Raw genomic sequence first — 6,552 nt, forward strand, 5'->3', positions numbered from 1 at the left:
AAGGAGAAACAAACGAGTAATGTTCACAAAAATTTGCTAAACAGGAACATGTCGTTACCCCTCATCGAATGCTCCCCAATATGTTATTAATGGGATGATCCCGTTGAATGGAATGATGAACTCTTAGATGTGGCACTTGAGTTGATCTTTGGATGGGACCATCATCTTCATCATCATGGTCTTGATCGATTGAAGGATCAAAACCATGGTCTTGTGGAGGGTTGACTTTACTTCTTTCTTGATTATTGAGTTGAAGTCAAGCTTGCTCATCACCATTGATAACACCATTTTGATGTGAATGATCTTGTGCATCATTTGATCTTCCATCATGATTATGTCTTGTTGTGAAAGCTTCACCATGTTCATAGGATGAAACATGATGAAAGGTAGGATCATGATCAACATGCACAATGGTGTCATCATCTTCATCTTGTGCTTCGACAGGCTTTACCTCACCAATAGCAAGCTTCTTGATAGTTTTATGAGGACCTTCTTCATTACCTACAATCTCAACATTGACTTGCTCCTTTTGAGAGCCGTTGGTTTTATCAAAAGTCACGTCTATCGTGATTTCAATTAAACCGGTGGTTTTATTGATATCAATTTCACCTTGGCCCTGCAAAACAATGATGCAAAAGTTTTAAGCATGACACACATATGCACCGTCCTTAAAGGAAACTAATGAAACAATGCTTGATGTAGTAAAAAGATCTTACTTCAGCAATAATTCCACATGATGTATGGACATTTGTGTGACTGCAATTGTTATTGCTCGAGCTTGCGGCATTTTGTGGCAGTCCAACAAATGTTTGTTGTTGCATGCTGGCACTATTTACATCCTACATATACCCCATGTTGCAAACTGTATAAGTAGTTTCACGTGCTATAATTCTATGTGTCGGTGTTTCGGACCGGGGGGTCCTTAACCAACTAGTAAATTTGGACTGCGTGTTCCCGATCCCGGATGGTGATGCAAAGAGACACACGGCTTATACTGGTTCAGGCAATCGGTGCCCTACATCTAGTCTGAGAGATTGAACTTGTATTCCTTGCACCGAAGTGCTTGTAGTAGGGGGTTACAAGCTGGGTGAGAGAAGGAGCTAATCCCAAGTCTCGGCGTGGAGCGGTGCGGCTGCTTGAGACATTGCTCTCAGGCAGCGGGGGAGTGTGTGTGTTACAAGGTGTTGTTTTGTGTGTGCGTGTGTTCGTTTTTTTAGAAATGGCCCAGGTCCTTTCCTTTTATAGTTGAAGGGGGGACAAGGGTAGTACGTGTGCTAACTATACGGCATTGTGCGAATGGAGGTAGCGTGTCCGAGCCCTGTAGCCTATTCCTATGGCGGCGTGGTCGTTGGAGTGGTCTGTCCTTAAAGCGCTGGGATGATGTGCTGGTCACATCTGATCCTGTGTGTCATGGGAGCTCCAGGGCTACCTCGAAGCGGGTGCGGCGGTCGACGTGCGGGTTGCTGTAGATTGTCGGCGTGTGAAGCTGAGGCTCGGTTGGTGCCTATGCCAAACCATCGTGAGGGGGTCTCGGCAGACATGAATCTCGAGATAGCCAAGGCCCTGATGTAGAGTGCTAAGGCTCAGAGGGAGCGATTGATCTGGTACGCTGATTCAGAGGCGATGATGACCCAGACCAGACTTCCCATACCGTGTTGTCTTCGGGGTGGGGGTTACGGGGCACAGTGTAGTGTAGGCGCTGATCGTGGGCACAGTGCCAGGACACAGTGGCCGGTAATCCCCGCTGTGCCTTGTCCTAGCTGGTACGGCGTTGATGTGACTCCTTGTCCCGTCGGCCATTCCGTGGTGTCAAGCCGTCATCCGGCTGAGATTGCGGGAGTGGTTGACGCATTAATGGGACATGATGCGCTGTTGGGAAGACTGGTCGAGGTGGGAGCAATGGGTTATTGACAAGCCAACCTCGAGCGATACAGAGAATGGTTGTCTCGTTCAAGGCTATACGCACGGGGCCTCGGGCGAGACGGAGATTGGGCTCCTTGCCGAGGCCTCCCGCAAGAGGCCTCACATGAGGCAGAGATTCATTAGGGCATCGAGACCTCCCGTGCGAGGCCTAAGGCGAGGCGGAGAGCCAGTGGGCTCGAACGGGGCCGGTGGTGAACCCACGGCTTACCTTCTGGCTTCGTTGTTGATGGGGTTTAAGTGACTCTTTTGGTGTACGCTCGGGGTACCCCATTTTATGGTACCCAACACTATGTTTTCTTGGTACAAACATGAAGACAAGCAACCATGGACTAGATCAAATGAACACAGTAAATACATCATAAATTTTGAGATCATCATTCTTACACCCCATGTTGCAAACTGCATAAGTAGATGTTTCACGTTCTATAATACTCTTGTCGGGTTCATAAACCCAGGGTCCCTTGGGGACTGGCTTCCATGCCAGGGCTCGGCCTAGGAAAACGGCCTTTCTTTCTTCTGGACCGGCCCAAAAGTCTAAAACCAACAGACCGAAGCACTCGCTTTAGGCCTAGGCCACCTTTGGCCCATCTCTCCGACTGGAGCGCTAGCTCAGGCTCAGGCCGGCTCCGAACGGCCTCTCCGATCGGAGCGCTAGCATCAGGCCCTGGCCGCCTCCGCACGGCCTCCGCTCGGAAAGCCTGACCCAAGGACTGCCTTCGACTCAGACCCCGTGTCTCTGACCGAGATTCATAGAAAAACACCGCCATCACTATTCTTTGACTGGCACGCCAGAACCGACCGGGGACCATCCGACCGGGGACGCCTGCTCGGAAAGAACCAGAAGGCGTGCAGAGAAAGGCAAGGCAAGGCTCACAAGTCAACACCACTGTAACAGGGACCATACCCTACACGAAGCAGTGCTCTGCAGCCACCCTGACACAAAGTATTGTAGGGGCCGCTAGAAACTCCCATATGGTAAGCCCCCTCCGCGTGTCTCTGGACACCAATTGCAGTATGGGCTCCAGGATTTGCCATACCGGGTGAACATAGCATAGCTCCTCACATGCCACTAGGCATCCAGAAATATTCTATAGGTACCAGCGTCATCCTTCCTGAAGAAGATAGCTCGACCTTCCATATACATCTGACATCCTATAGTGACATCGACAGTATTAGGGGGCTTCAACCATTATCTAGTTTTTATCACTGTAGGCAGCAAGACTTAGAAATATCTGAACTCTCCCCCTCTCGCCTATACGAGCCATCCCCTTCATCTATAAAAGGGGATGCGCTCCCTCCAACCACGGGGGATCGACTTCTTCAAGCTCAGACCCACTAGATCGACACCAACCCCTTACAACCGTAGTACCACCAAGTTCTGACCGCAACCCTTCCGGTTGGAGCCTTCCGAACCTCTTGTATACCCCCTCCTTTCTCCTTCTCGTTTGTAACCCCACTACAGACTTCGAGCACCTAGGCTTAGGAATAAAGTCGCCGACTGACCCCGACTGGATGTAGGGCACGTTACCTGAACCAATATAAATCCTATGTCATTGAGTGCTAGGCCACCTCCGATCACAACGTACAGCAAAACTACAAATATTTACTAGTTGGTCACTTTCTGCACCGACAGTTGGCGCCGTCCGTGGGGAAGACGCTATACGTTCAACACTCTTTTGGTCATCGGATGGCCCATTTTTCTGCCACCCCCCACCGTGGCAGGCTCCGATGATACGATTTGTTTTGGCTCGCTGGAGTTCCCCGCAGTCTCGCCCGCCGGGATGCGGGTTCCACCCGTCTTCGAGCAATTCTAGGCCTTCCGCTTCGGGAGCCTGGACTTCATCACCGACCGACTCGATGTACTCCACCTCTGTGAGGAGGCTCACGACCCGACACCCATCAAAGGAACGTCCTCCATCGACTCCGGGACGTGCAACTTCGAAGGCATGGCATCTACGCTTCATTCTGAGCAAACTCTCTGCTCAAACCCCACTGTAAGTAATATGCGTGCTACTCACTCTTTATTTGCTATCTCTCACCAGTCACCCAGAGGAAATGTACCGCCCATGCCACAAACGCCATACGATCAGTTCCCCTATGGCCTCGCATCCTCTGTGGACGCCTACGCTTAGGGGCTCCGAAGGATGTTGGCACTGTCCCCCGTCATGCTCAAGTTCATGGGAGTAATGGGCTTCGTTCCTGCCATTCCTCACAAACTTTCGGATGATGATGGCGAGAGCAACGGTTCAAGCATCGGTGACGTGGCACCCCACCACTGTCCATCCCGGGAGTACGCTATGGCGAACGCTCCATGACAACCGCCGGTGGTTGCAGAGTCTATGCAGACTCACACCCCTCCGAACCCATGTGTGGGAGACCTCGCGTCTACGCAAGCACACGCTGAGGAATTACGACAACGACGGCAGAATCAGCCGCCCTCTGCACCGGCGCCGTTGGTACAGCACATTGCGCCCCATGCGCCTGGCCTGGTGAGTGGCGCCTAGGGTTGCGCTCGTCAGGTTCAGCACGACAATGTGAGAGAAGGGAACGATGTCCCACAATTCACCCGGGCCAGCCAGAATATCGCTGCTGCAGCAATGCTTCTCCGCGATGTTCCCGAGCCCATCGACCCTTAGGAGTAGGCAGTCTACCAGAACCTCTAGGTTCTAGTAGAGGCCGCCGCCGTCCAACAGGCAGAAAGCTCCGCATCACGACTCTAACCCTCGCCCACTCTCCCCACCAGGGGGACAAGGACGCACCAGCCGGATCAATCCGTTCGCTCACCGCCACAGCCGGTAGGCTCAGCTTGAGGAGTGGCAGTCGCGCCATGGTCCAATCAGGCTCCACACCGACCGCACTAGGATGTTCATAGCATCGATAGCAACCGTCGTCGAGCCTGACATGGTAACGACGTCCACCATACGGCAGCAGGCGACACGGACCCTGGCCAAATCATCGAGGGAAGCAGAGAAACACGCCCCATGCGCAATCGCCGGCCAGATGACCGGAGCCCTAGCCCTGAGGGCCTGGGGCCATGGGCCTTTAGCCGGCGCATCCGGAGAGCGCCGTTTCCACAGCGTTTCCGGCCTCCCACCAACATCACCAAATACACCGGGGAGACAAACCCAGGCATTTGGCTTGAAGACTTTCGGCTCGCCTATCGAGCCGGATGAGTGGATGATGACTTTTTCATCATCCAGTATCTTCCCATTTGTGTAGGGGAGCATGTTCGGGCATGGCTCAAATTCCTTCCACACGACAGTATCCGCGACTGGACAGACCTCAAGAGGGTCTTCGTTAGGAATTTCCAGAGGACGTACATCCGCCCGGGAAACTCCTAGGACCTTAAGAGCCACCAGCAGGAGCCCAACGAATCTCTGTGGGATTACATCCATAGGTTTTCCCAACATTGTAACTCCCTCCCTAATGTCGTCGACGCAGACGTCATCAGCGCTTTCCTCTCCGAGACAAACTGCGAGTCCCTGATCCACAAGCTTGGCTGCCTAAAACCCTGCACCACCCACGATCTACTCGACATCGCCACCAACCACGCCTCTAGCGAGGAGGCAGTCGGAGCAGTCTTCAGTGGAGGTTGGGACAAAGGCAAGCCCAAGCGCGTGGATCCAGACGAAGGCCCCTCCACTCCAAGGGGCAAAAAGAACAGTAAGGATCAGCGCCAGATGGATGACACCGCGTTGATCACCGTAGCTAATTACACACCCAGGCAGCCCTAATAGGGACTGCCTGACCACTTCAACAAACTCATGGATGGTCCATGCCCCAACCACAACTATCCCGTCAACCATCTCTACAAGGACTGCCAGCTCCTCAGGCACCTGCTGAGGTAGGCCGGCAGGCCAAGGGAAGAAAAAGGCAAGGAGGCAGCGACCGAAGAAGGGGGCGCAGCGAACAAGGATCCAGAAGACTGAAGCATGAAGGGATCTGACCAGAAGCCTACCAACTGAAGGACAACGACGACGATGCTCTCTCCGATGACCTTGGAATGGCTATGTCTCTTCTTCTCTTCCTAAGTTTCAGTCTTACCTTTACTTAGCGAACGCTCCCGTAAGAGCACCCCGACCCGAACACTTTTCGGCTCGGGGTGCTCGAGGGGCTCCACTAGGGGGCTCTACTACCCCTTTGTTTTTGTTTTTACCTTAAGAACTCTTTTGGTTTTGTATGAAGAAACTCCTTCCTACCTGAACAAAAGGGTAGTTCGTTCCTTTGTTTTACCTTACGTAACTTTGCTTTAGAACATTCCGACTGATCACACCCCACCTTTTCCTACGGCTACGACCGACCGAGCCTCGCGGGCCACGCCCCGGGTTCGCAAAGTTATGACCTACGAAACAAATGGGCAGGTACGAGATAGAAAGAAATTTAAAACAAAATTATGCTAAGGGAAAACTAAGGAAGGAAAGGGAATAAGCTTCTCCGAATGGAGCAACTCCATCACAAGAACAAAAACCAATTGCAGTCATTAAAACACACCACAAAACGTCTTACACGGGGGCTTCCCCACGAACTTAAAACTTTCTACATTTACTAACTACTATTATATTTTTACATGCTACTAGGCCAACCCGGCGACATCCGATGATGGTGCAACCGACAAAGGCTCGAGCTGCT

The sequence above is a fragment of the Miscanthus floridulus genome, chromosome 3 (assembly GCF_019320115.1).
Source record: "Miscanthus floridulus cultivar M001 chromosome 3, ASM1932011v1, whole genome shotgun sequence".
Classification (NCBI taxonomy): Eukaryota; Viridiplantae; Streptophyta; class Magnoliopsida; order Poales; family Poaceae; genus Miscanthus; species Miscanthus floridulus.